General features: G+C 45.4%; 1 non-coding gene across 1 annotated transcript; it reads right to left on the reverse strand.

Annotated features, from left to right (window-relative positions):
- Nucleotides 1–2,909: 2,909 nt before the first annotated feature.
- LOC148057153 (U6atac minor spliceosomal RNA) lies at nt 2,910–3,054 on the reverse strand. The gene has a single exon (XR_015702088.1). It is a non-coding gene; the product is annotated as a U6atac minor spliceosomal RNA (small nuclear RNA).
- Between the last annotated feature and the right edge of the window lie 9,859 nt (nt 3,055–12,913).

Raw genomic sequence — 12,913 nt, forward strand, 5'->3', positions numbered from 1 at the left:
CCACCATGGGGAACATGCTGGGGGAAGGAACAGTGCAAAAAAGGAGTGCAAAGGGCAAGCAGTCCTTTGGCTCTGGCGATCCTTCAGTGGTATATGAGCCTTAAGGGGATCACATGACGGGAATAGAGTAAAACAACCATCTAGCTCCTCTAAATCACATCACCTTGTAGAATCAGCGAACACAATCTCTTCCCTCCCATATATCACCCTCACACCAGACAGATCTCGAATGCAGAGGAGAATTGAGCACTTCTGCTCCAGAGCATGCGTCTGCGGTTAATAACAGATGATGCTAATCACCGCTCCTGGAGCCCAGGGCTAGCTGATAACTCTCTCTTCTGACTACTGACACCCATAATCTTCTCATTCCTGAGAAGGAGCAGATATTGTGAATGATGGGTTTTGGCAATTGGGACAAAAATAGTCCTCCTTTTGCTCAAGGAATTCAGATAGCAAACTAAGGGAGCAGCGGAGTGGCTGAGCAGCCAAACTACAGGGCTGGGAAAGATCTGCCTCGTGTATCTCGCTCTGCCACAGGCTTGCTCTCGGTGACCTTAGGAAAATCAGTTAAAGGTCTCACAGTCCAATCTTCTTCCTGTGGAAAAATCAAGATAATAATAGACAGCATCTCCAGAATGGTATTGTGAGGATACATTATTAACTGGTATTTGTAATATGCTTTGAATTTCCCAGAGCAAGGTCGGATATAATATTAACAGCTGAGAAACATGCTTTACTGAAAGTGCTTCTTTACTAAGAGTGGTTTCACTGCTTTTGCATCAGCCCTTGAGGCTGCATTACCACTGAAGGGTAGCCTCACCAACTCTCCATTTACACTTTAAAACCTCTACACAGGCAGCAGCAGAGGCACAGATGCAGCTGCAAGAAGAAACCACACACCACAGTTGTGCAGGTGCATGTGGGCCCCAGTGGGAAAGAATATTAACTATTTCCTGGTAATAGGGACACAGAGGTCCTTCACCCGGGTAAAAGAATCTCAGCACAGTTCCAGGACACAGCCTGTGTGGGAAGCTACTATCCAAATGAATACTCAACTGTGCTTAACCGATCCTAGCTTAAATGACTACAGACCAAATATTCTGGATTCTCTTTCAAATTCAGCTAAGTTTGTGCACTGTGTGCCCCATATGTTCATTATGGCAAGGAAAGCTTTCATCCTACGATTTCCATTGGTGTTAATTTAAAGCTTTGTGTCTGGAAGGCATAGTTGATACTTACCACAGTATTTCAAGATTGGATCCATTTTTTTAACAAGCTAATTGTATTATTTGCATCTCTCCTTGACAAAAAGTTGCAGCAGGGTCATTCTTTGTGCCCGTAAAGTACCTGGGAATTAGAAGAATAATTCATAATTGATACTTTTTTAGAAGCGTTTTACCTTTTTGGAAGAAAATTGTCTGTTTTGATTCTCTCTAACATATTCTTTAATTACAGTTATTATCTGAAATGGAAACTGAATGATTATTTGCAAAAGTTACAAGGCATGTTTCCCTTCTCTGAAAAGACTGAAGTGAGAATCAGGCCTCCAGTATTGAATGTATACATAATCTACATTTTAAAATCATTTTCTATGAAATTGCTTCCAGTTATCTGGTCTGCTAGAATATTAAGATGCAAATCTAGGCAAAGTAGATTTTTTTTTAGACACTTAATATCTGTGAACCTAGTAGGATTGGCTGAACTGAAGCTGCTGCAGGAGATAATGATGTTCTGCTGAAACACAGCAACGCTTCAGTAAACCCTGATGATGAAAATGCATTGAAATAACAACATGTGGCATTGCAATCCACCCACGCATCATCATGCATCACACCAAAAATGTCACGATGTGCTGATGGTTAAGTTTCTCTTCTAAAATCACAAAGCTGGCAGTTCTAGCTGCAACGCTCACAACAAACCATGCTTTTTCATTTCATGTCTTTGGCTGGTTTCAACTGTACCCAGGATCTTTCTTACTTGAGATGGTGATGGTGGATGCTCCTTAAGCATTTAAAAATGAGATTCAGAAAAATACTTAGCCATCCAAGTTTCCACTCTTACAGAGCCCCACCTGAACAGTAGGAGGCTGTAAAATTAGGCAGAAAATCTAGTAAGAAAGAAGTCTGGCACCAGATTTCCATGCCTTCTTGCTTTCAAGCAGAGCAGAAAGTAGCCTCTGTCTTTCAATTCTACTTGAAATACAACTTCTGCAGGTTTTCCAAAATGCCTTTGAACTTACAAATGTGTGAAAGCTTAGATTTGGCACAAGTTTCAGCAAAGGTTTAGGGTGGTAGTTAGTTGGAATGATGGCAGAAGTGGAATTTTATCTTCCCTCTATGTCATGATAACAAAATAGTTATGAAAACTTTTTTTAATGATGTTTGGCTTCTTGTCTGTTTGATAAATAAGACAACACATTCACAATCACTTACCTTCAAGAGCTTTCACTCTTCCTACCACTGGTGGAGCTAAAGCAAAGATGAAAAATTTTAGGAAAAATTGCTTGAATGGATCAGGCTAAATCCAAAGAAGGCCTGCCTGTATTTAGGTTGGGGCCTGGATGGAGATTTGGGGCCTATACCCTAAATTTTAACTTTGATAACCTCAGCTACTGCTTAACTCTGCAAATACCTACTTCCAATAGGTGCTTCAACGCTTAACATCAAAAAATCCTATTTAAGCATTCTTAAAGTTCTATATCTACACATGCTTACTAGCACTTCAGTGTTCGTAGGCCAGAGAAGTGCAACTTCTACCCCACACCGGAGGTCAAAGGAGATCCAGACACAAATAATTTCTTCTCTCCACCCTTCCCTCCTTTTCCCTGTTGAGCTGGATGATGATGCCTGCTGACTTTTTTTTTTCACCTCAAAGCAACAGCGATGGTGATGACGATCCTGTATTTTCATACAAGAGCTTGGCAGTTGCGGTAGTCTTCCCAGGATATACATTAGATACCGCAAAGCGACAGTCTTAAACATGGTTAAAAGTCCATTAGGACTTCTTCCATCCTAACCAAGGGGAGTGCTGTCCTGCTCTCATTTCATATTTCCGAGGTACTGGGGAGATAGACATAATGCCCTTCTGAAGGGCTTGAAATTCACATTTCTTGCCTCCCTAGAAAGTGTTACAATGATCAGGGGAGAGACTGGAGTGGGACATTTCTCTTCTTGTAGGTCTTCCAGCAGGGAAGGGAAAGAAAATTGGATTCACTATGTCAGAAGAAGAGTGGCCATGGCTATGATGCCTACTGGCTAGGGCACTCACCTAGCCACAGCCTTGGCTTCCTCGCCCTGCCTCAGGATTGCTTCTGCATTTTGCACTAAGCAGCTATTGCCTGAAGTACCTAAACAGCCCGGAGATTAGCATGTGGAGCCCAGGATGTCCCTTACCACCTAAGCGCAAACTAAGCAGTTAGATACTTTCCTTCTGGTCCAACTCATTTCTAATTCTTTCCTAAAGTTGTCTTTCCAACAAGAGAGCTTGGGAGTACCCCCAAACCTCTTGTCTAGTGGCCAGAGTACTCTAAGCAGCTGTGGCTTTATGGGGGGCAGAGGGGTAGGAAAGGGCAATAGCAGGGCTTCGCTGCATTTCACACTTCTGGCCAATCGCACCTGCGAAGATATCACACACTCATGAATTACGTGGTGTGACAGTGGCCAAGCAACTGCGCTCCGTATTTCCCTTTGCACTTAGATCAGAGCTGTGCCTGTTCCTGCCTCCTCGGAGGTCGGAACCTCCTCAGGGTCCTGGCTTCTGCTCCATGGGGCTGAAAATTCAGTATCGCAAAGCCTGGCCCTGCAGTGACAAAGTTCCTCTTTTGGACCCAGCAAGTATAGTGTGGGAGTGAAGCTTAATTATATTTTGATACCACTCAGTCCTTGGTCTTTTAGGTAATACTGCCAGTAATAACTGGCAGTGATGGGCATTTAGTTATGGCAGTGTTATTTTGTTATGGGAACTCCCATCCAGTGCCCACTGAACTGAGCCCACAGGTGTCACGTTGCAAAGGCAAGTGAGCAGTTCCTCAGTAGTAAGAGCTTTGGATGGCTCTTGTGTACAGACAGGTTTAAAAACAGGGAAAGGTCCTACAGACCCCACTACTGGTCAACAGAGCCACTGATGCCTGAAGCATGGCCAGCACACAAATATAAAAGTCAATGTGACGCAGCGCACAGTCTTTTTAGGGAAAGGACTTCGGGAACTTCCCATACAGACGTGGCTGCATCTCCTCCTTGTACATACCACAGAGGAAATGGAAGACGAGAAACACCAAGGGTGGGAATTAAGACTGTGTTTTCATTTCCTCTTTCTTGTTTGTTACTTGGTCCTTCTCTAGTAAAAGAAAAAAAAATACAACAACAAAAAACCCAGCTGCACCTGGGTTTTTACATAAATGTTCTTTTGCACTTCAACTCGTTCACCTCCTGGCAACACTGAACTCCAGAAAATACGGCACACTCTCTCTTTAAGAAAGACTGCTCCCTGCCCAGCTGTTGACTTGCCTGAAGGTGAGACCTCTGCTTAAATTCATGGCTCCAGCTGTCAAAAGCAAAGAAAAGCAGCTTTTCCTTGGCGGCTCTCTGCTTTGGGTAGAATTTGACATCTTCCTCAGTCAGCAGAATTTAATCAGCATCAAGTGCCCACAGCCGCTCAGCTCCACCACCGCTGGGCTGGGGCTGGGGCTGGGGAGCCAGACCTGCGGAGGAGAAAAGGGGGAGACGCAGAAGGAGAAAAGGGGGAGAGTCCGCAAGCAGCAGGCACAAACAGACACAGGCACAATTGCCCACTTCTATAGGAAATCCAAAGCTTGTCACTGTCTAGGGAGAGCCTCATTATACCCTTTGACTTAAGAATTGCTGTTATAACACAGTAACCTTACCCAGCTTAGGCTCTGCTGTGTTGGCCTGAGCAGCTGAGAGCAGTAAATGGAGTGAGTTATTGACAGCTGACAATGACACTGATTTCCAAAAGAAAGCTGGTGAAACGGGCTCAGGGATATGGTTTCCTAGACTTCAGTGAACAAGTAAAGCCAAGGGAGCCACTCCTGAGATTGCCATGCCCTGCTTCCCTACCTCCTAGGGAAGAGAGTGCCTTCAAGTTACTGTCACATAGATGTTAACAAACTACATGATCCAGCTCACGTAGCAGAATTGTTAAGCCAAGCACCTAACCTCTAAAGCCCAGCATCTGATGCATTCACGAAACTCAAACGGTCAGACCAGCGCATGCAGACGTAGGTACATGCAGACGTAGGTACGTGCAGACTTGCCTGTGGACCCACCACAGCAGGAGGGCATTTGCTTTTCCCCAGTACTGCCACCTCCTTCCTGCAACCAAGCCCCAAAATCCCGCAGAGAGGAATGCACTGGGGAGAGATAAGGTCGCAGCCAGGGAGGTGGTGGCGTGGCAGGTCCCGTTCCAGGTTTCAGCCCTGGGACCGTGTGTGCTGGGGGGCTGTGCTGGCCGCCCCGCTCCTGCTGCCCTGTGCCATTGCTGGGGAGCCAGCCTGGCTGCTCCGAGACCCTCATCCCGGGGGGCTCGGTCAGTGCAAGACGGCTGCTGTTACAGCAGGAGTGTGCACGGGGTGTTTCCTCGAGGAGACTTTATATTAGTGCTTACCCATTGAAAATAACCTCCTCACAGTAAATATTATCTGCCTATGTGTTTTCAACACACAAACTCCAGACGTTCCTATACATGTAGTTCATTTCTAGCACCTGCAGCTGTTACCCATTTCCTGACAATACCATCGTGCCCATTGAGGAGAGGAAGGACATGTTGAGTTGTTGGGGTTTTTTTTTAATGTTTACCTCTTCCACCTGTTTGATATTAGCCTGCATAATGGCGCGGAGCTCAAGCAGAGGAGGCGGCTGCTGGAAGCAAACAGGAAATGAAGCAGTGCCCGAGGTGAGGGAGGCAGCGGGCAGCAGGGCTGCGAAGAAATGAGTTGGGGGAGCATTGGCTGTGAATATCCACCTGTCTCTCAGCAGAGGGGCGATTTAGTTCTCTCCGGATCCAAGCTAGGTATCAGAGGGACGCTAAAGCACCGAATGCCCCCAGCTAGAAAAGAAGAGGGGTGGGAAAGGAGATGTGCGAGGGGTGAGATGCTGGGGGTGGAGGTGGGAGCGCAGGTAAAGGCTTGCAGCTCGGCCAGTGGGGGAGAGCTCGCAGGTGCATGGCAGCCCAGGAGCTTGACAGTGATCAATGTAGAGCTCAGGCTGTGAACTGTGTACTCTCGCAGCCTGTAGCCATGAATGTGGCGGGGTTTTTTTTCCCCAGTTCCTTTGTATTTGGGGAATGAACTTCATAAAACCTGCATTCATCGTTTCTGCTCAGCCACATGACAAACCTCTACTGAACTGTGTCCTGGAGGGGTGATGCAGCCACAATAACAAGATCCCTCCTGCTCCAGTCATTAAAAACACTGCATTTCTCATTTCGCAGCGCTGGGGGAGGGGACCGAGAGCGGCGGGGGAAGCAAATCCCACTGAGGATACTGTTACAATATGAAAGAGACCATTAACCCAGTGCATTTACCTACAGAACTTATCAACAAATGCCCTACCAAAAGACACGCTTTTAATCTTATCCTAGTATTGCTCATCTTTCTCAACCTTTACCTTCAAAAAAGCTGTTACTGTTAAACAAAGTTACAGTCTTGCTCCCCTTCTTCAACCTCTCTATTTAAAACTTTGCAGCGCTAAAAGGTACAATGCTGATCTTGGGCAGCGTCTGGAGTCTCCTCTTCTCAACTGATATCCCCCTTATATGAACAGCTAACTGAAGACATCTGTTGGATGCAATTATCTTAATGCTGCACATTTGTTTTAGACCTATTATTTTCTATATAACTTGGGGATAATGTATCTAATTATGTTTTTCTGACAGTGATATTATTTGTGAAGGCGGTTTTCTACTGTCAACCAAGTTCAGTGAGTGGTCAAATATTGTTTGTCAAATTTCTAGCAAAATTTTGTTATTGATTAATGATGTAGATGTGAATGTTTAATTATTTTAATAATTCTTCCCAGCCTCCTGTAACTAGCAGAGGTGGAACGCACACTCACGTGCAGATCCTTAGCTTTCCTTCACTGTAACAGATTTTCATGGCAGGAGGTGAACTCTGTTCCAAGCCTTATGTCTGTAGGATTACCTGCCGTACAGCACTCTGCCTGTGGGCAATGGGCCAACTAATAATGTTGGATTAAAGAATAAATGGAAATGACTGAAACATATTTTCTTTTGAAGTCAGAAATATTTTGCTAGAAGTTCTAAAATTTTCATTAAATTTTGTGACAGCAACTCGCACTGACTATTTTATGAAGCACTAGGGAAAACACTTTCAGCAAATGTCTGCAGAAAGCTTTTCTCTACCAACTCCATTTTATCTGTTTTCTAAAAAAAGGCCTTATAGACTCTGACACAGCCAAGTTGCTGTGGCTTGCTAAAATACCAGTGTTAGCTGAAGCCTGGTAATTGTACAAACACGTGCTTTTAGCTGGGGCAAACACAAGATAAATGGCATTAAGTTTTCTCTCGGGTATAAACTAACATGTTTCACCTCACAGCGGGAGACATGATTGCAGGTCATGCCGTGCAGCTCGGCTGATGGGCAGTAACTCACTCAGCTGAGGTTAGCCTGAAGATGCGTCTCAGCTTGGTGTGAAGCCCTGGTCCTTCCCAACACGGACAACAAGGGTCTTTCCCTCGTGCCTGACCTGGTGAGCACAGAGGGAAAGCGTATTATTAGTGTTATTTAATTTGCATTACTGTGATACTCAAGAGCTCCGGTTTGGATTAGGACTCTGTTGTGCTAGGCCTGTATAAACACACATGAAAGCATGACACTGTCCTCAAGAGCTGCCTGCCTTATACAAACGCACACGGGAGCCGGGTAGGGTTTCACACTGAGGTTGGGCTTTGTCTTCCTTAGTGCCTTGGGCCGTGCCAAGCATGTTGTCAGCTCTTGCAAATCCTCTGCATTTAACAGCCCGCACCTCAGCCTGCTCTTTGCTGAATTGGTAATTTGGCAAGTTCCCGTGTTTGTATAGCATGCAGTTACTGAGAAGGATACTTGAGGCCAAGCTGGGACAGACCACGTGAGTCTATTTTAAGGGCAGCTACAAAAAGTCCCAACACATTGCAGTTCTGAGTGGAGAGAGCTTGACCTGGCTGAGGAAAACAAGCACCTAGCACTAGGCACTTGGGGGTCACGAGGAGATGGAGCTGAGCTGGCACCAGCAATGCTACAAGGCTTGTTGGGTCTGCTACGTTCTTGATCCATGCAGGATGACTGAGCAGCCTGAAGGGCTGCAGGACTCACGGTTCCATGGGAAGCATCTCCCCATCAATGTTGAGACAGGCTGTTAATAAGCAATAACAAAATTGTCCTTATATACCTCGGAGAAAGTGACTGAAGCAGAAGCAGAGGCAAGCAGTTAGTTTGTGAGAAATGTTTATTCATTTTCCCCGAATGCTGTTAATAGGACTTCTGGCTTTAGCGGAAGAAATCCCACCTTGTTCCCTAAAACTTGCTCAATAAAGATGAGTCATAAGCAATGTCCATGTTTTGAAGCAGTGATCCTTCCTTCACCCTATGTAGGAATGGCAGGGTGACTCCTGAAAAGGAACGGGATAAAAACCTGTTTGGATATACACTGTGTTCAATGGCCTGTAGTCATAGTCTCATAGTGGTGTGCATCCAAACAATGCTTGGGATTTCTCATTTTCTAAAACTAAGTAGAGAGCTCTCTATGCAGTAATCTCTTAATTTCCCCTCTTCCTCTCAACATTAAAGATCTGACTACATTACTCCTTCAAAACTCATTTAGAAAAGCTACATCGCTTTTTATAGATAGCCAGTAGTAGTTCAGTTGTGTTCAAGACCTTCTCTGCAGAGTGCCCTTCAGGGCAGAGTTCACCAGCATGGCTACAGCATCATTTACGCATATGTTGTATGGATACGTGGTGTGCTGCTTGCAACTGCAGCGTCTTGTGGGTTAAACAAGTGATGTGGGCAGATTGAGTCGGGGAAGGCGTTTACATATCAAAAGATGTAAGAATTCTCAAAACTGGTATAAACCTAATAAACAAGTCTCATCAGGTGTTGTGTTGTTCAAGGCGGTTTGGTTTTGTTCGGAAGTAAGAATGCAATGCAGTCAAGGTGTTGCGGTCTGACTGATAAACCAGTTCTGGTCAAGATGGGGCACAAAGCCTCTGCTGTTTAGCTAACCTCACAGCAGAAGTGAAGCGTCTCGCCTTTGTTTCAGTGCATTGCACTCTGGCTCACTCATGTGATCAGTCACTCCCTATTAAATATACACATTTTTACTCTTGTCAACAAAATGCATAAATATTTGACCCCTGGAAATATGATATACAGCTAACGACAGCCTTTGAAAAACCTGGAGTATGTACGTGCATTATAAATTTCTCCTATCTCACAGGACCAGCATAGTAGGAAAAAAGATAATCGGTTGTGTCTGTTGGTCTCGCTCTCTCACCTCCCTTGCACCCCCCCTCCTTTTTGCTATGGGATGTGCCAGCACCTGTCTTGGCAAAAGCCAGTCTTGGATCTTAAGATGAAGGAAACCCCAGCATGTTCGTGACTAGCTCAGCCTTTACCCGGCCCACCACGAGACGAATACATGGTGCTGGTGTGCTCTGGGGAGATGCAAGAGAGGGGCATCCGCACCCAGCACCGCACGGCTGCCTGGCGAACATGTAGCTTGTGTTCTCATAAATCAGGGCTTTGCAATGTGTGTAAATGTGCGTGCAAAGTGCACGTAAATGCATGCACCCCATGGGCAGACCTGGCAGACACCACCAGCGGTGGGACAGCAACAGGGCACTGCCATTCAGTCTGGTCTTGGTCTGTGTTCCAGTGGGGAGGTCAAATGATCAAGTGCTTTGCCGTCAGTCATAGGGACCTGGCTCCTTCTCTGTACTCAAGAGAGTTAACGTCAGCTGACGGCCACGTGATTTCTACCCACCACCCTCCGCTATGCTGCACCCAGCTTGTTCGCTCTCCCTGTCCAGGCAATCTTTGGCCTTTCTAGAAAGAGTGCCTGCAAAACTTACCACCATCACCACTTTTGGCGGTGGTGATTTCATGACAGAGAAAACCGCTCATTAGGAGTTGCACAGCAGCTCATTTTCCAAAGAAGACACCAACCAACAGTCAACTGATAAAGCACTAATTCTCCTTCAGCCACACGCAGTCTGGTCTGGATTTCGACCAGGGACCGAGATATGACAGGTTTCAGTTCTCATCCCCAGTACCTAATGGTGTCTTGTCCTGATAGTTAAAAATTAAATCACCCTGTGAGTAAACACCCATGCTGTTCTTATTGCGTACGCATCTATCAAGTCCATACCAGGACTTCGGATTGAAAGGGACTGACTGGGCCTTCCACATCACAAAACATTGTTAATGTTTTTGTGAAGCTCCATCCTAAGCTTGTTCTCTATTTTCCCCTTGTTAAATTTAATGGAAAATTTTTATATAAGCTTGTTCCCCGTGTCATTATTTTATACCATCTTGTTCTTGTATTAAGGTCACGCGTTAGTTTAAATAATTACTTTTCTCTCCCTGTTGTTTTCTCCTCTGATATATTTAAAGGCTCCTGTCCCTGCTCATCCATTCTTGTTGTTTTGTTGCTATATAAATCAGTTTCTTTTCTATGTCTTCTAAGACAGACTCTTCATTTCCCTGATCATGAGTTGTTCTGGTCTTTTTTGTAAATATGGGTGACAAGTAGTGTATATGTTGTTCTGGGTGATGTTTTGATACTGCCTTACATAATGGCAGTAGCGCTTTTCCAATTAGCTGAAGTATCTTGTCTAATACATCCTGTGACTGCCTTTACCTCTTCCATGGCTGTGTCATACCAGTGGCTCCGCTACCCTGTAATGGATGACAATACCTTGATCTTTCTTCACCACTGTTTCTTCCAAATGCCGTGTCCCTGTCTTTACAGCAGGAACTCGTGCTGCCTAGCTGCGTGATCTTTTGCGCTGTGAATTTCTGAAGTCATCACATTTTTTCCTGATATTCTACTCATCCTCTCCATTGATGAGACATCTCGTCTTCAGTAAATTTCATTAGCACATTATTATTCTTATTACTATTTTCATGCCTCCATCAGCCCTGCTTAAGACAAATGATAATAAAAGCTCCCTAACTTTCATCTTTTGCTGTTCCTGGTGGGAAACTCATTCCTTAAGTTATAACACGAAACTTCTGCTGCAACTCCTTTTCATCAATGGCAGAAGCTATGCATCCACCTTTGTCTGTCTATTTCTGCTGGACATTTTTCTCCAGTGCAAGAAAGGCAAGAGGAAAGCCGACTTCTTAACCACGCAGCAGAGAACAGCACACCGTGATATGATCAGCCTTGAGAAGAGCCGAGGGTGGGATCCCTAGATGTACTTGGCAAAGCAGCTGACATATGTATGGAGGGGGACAGAAAAAGATTTCTGCTACTTTTACACTCTTCCCAAATGTGCTTTACCCCAGAGCAATATGGGAACTGTTATGGAGGCACATTTTACTGGGGTTCAGCAATATCTAGCTTTACTCCAAGCACAGAAGAAGCTAGGAGGAAAAAAAAACAACAGTCTCGAGTTTGTGTGGCAGTTCATCGTCTTCAGTCTGGTCAGCTCCATGGGGGAAGTCTCAGAGCTTTGAGTGCAGCGTTTCCAAACATTGAGAACAAACCCGAACCATTTGTAAAAACCGCAGAGCGTACAGTTAATACACCCAGATGTGCTGTCAGCCCCACAGCACTGCATCGGAGTGGATGGAGTGTGTAAATCTTGGAAAGGTTAAAGCTGAGAGACCAGCGATATGCTTAAAGACTCGTGTTCCTTCCAGGAGGAGGAGGGGGTGAGGTGTTATCATTCTCCATTAATCACTTACATCTCCAACCTGCCTAAATCCTCTGAAAAGAACCAGCAAAGAAAACACCAGCTGCTGTAGCTCCTACTTTTTCCTCCGTACCCTCCAGTCTCCCTCCCTCCTCCCTGCCTTCCCCAGACTGTGTTTATTTTTACTGCTCGTGAATCAGCCAGGAACTTGCTCCCTGCAACAGGATCAGCTGAGAACACGCTGCAGATTGAATGTTCCCTGAAATCCTGGGTTTGTTTTGTAGCTTACAACCAGCAGCAAAACAGTGGAGAAAAGGAGAGAAAGTGATACACGTCTTTCTCAGCCGGGGAGATGGGACTTTCATTCTGCAGAGAGCGGGACTTCCCCAACTTGCTCTTTGAATGCATGGCAGCTTTCACTAGAGATTTTGAGCATGCTTAGCTTATGAAAGTCACTTAAACTGTGAGTACTTTGGGAAGGCAACCATTGTTTTGTACAGGAGTTCCCAGCTCCTACAGTAACCTGGGCCCATTGCACCAAAGCACACACTGCACCATAAGCAGCACAGCAGCTCTCCCTTCGGCAACGGCTGTTTCTCCTCATATCGCTATGATCTAAGAACTGTCCTGTCTTGAATAGCAAAAGGAGAAAAGGACTTACCTTCCAAGCTTGATCGTGCCATGGCTACCCCAGCTCTGGCATTAGTGCGATGGCTTGCACCGTGTTAGTGAAGTCACTGCAGGGTGCAGCGAGGAATGGCAACTGGTGACAGAGAAGTGACTGATGGGGTGGGGGGAGCAAGAGGGAAAAAATGGAAGGAAAAAAGGAATTGAAACACATCCCAAAAAAAGTGTATGTGGGAAAACAGGAAAAGGCAAAATCATTCTTGGGAGAACAAGCATCTTCCTCAGCTGGGGCAGGGTTTTCTCTCTGGTGCCTCTCTGGACCCACACTGTCTAACAGAGCCCCCACGAGCACACGACCTGTCCCAGGATGCATTCTCCTGCCACGCTGCAGTCCAGGTCCCTAGGAGGATCACAC

Source organism: Nipponia nippon, unplaced genomic scaffold (genome assembly GCF_047370975.1).
Source record: "Nipponia nippon isolate SJK-2023a ecotype South Korea unplaced genomic scaffold, ASM4737097v1 scaffold_10, whole genome shotgun sequence".
In the NCBI taxonomy this organism is placed as follows: domain Eukaryota; kingdom Metazoa; phylum Chordata; class Aves; order Pelecaniformes; family Threskiornithidae; genus Nipponia; species Nipponia nippon.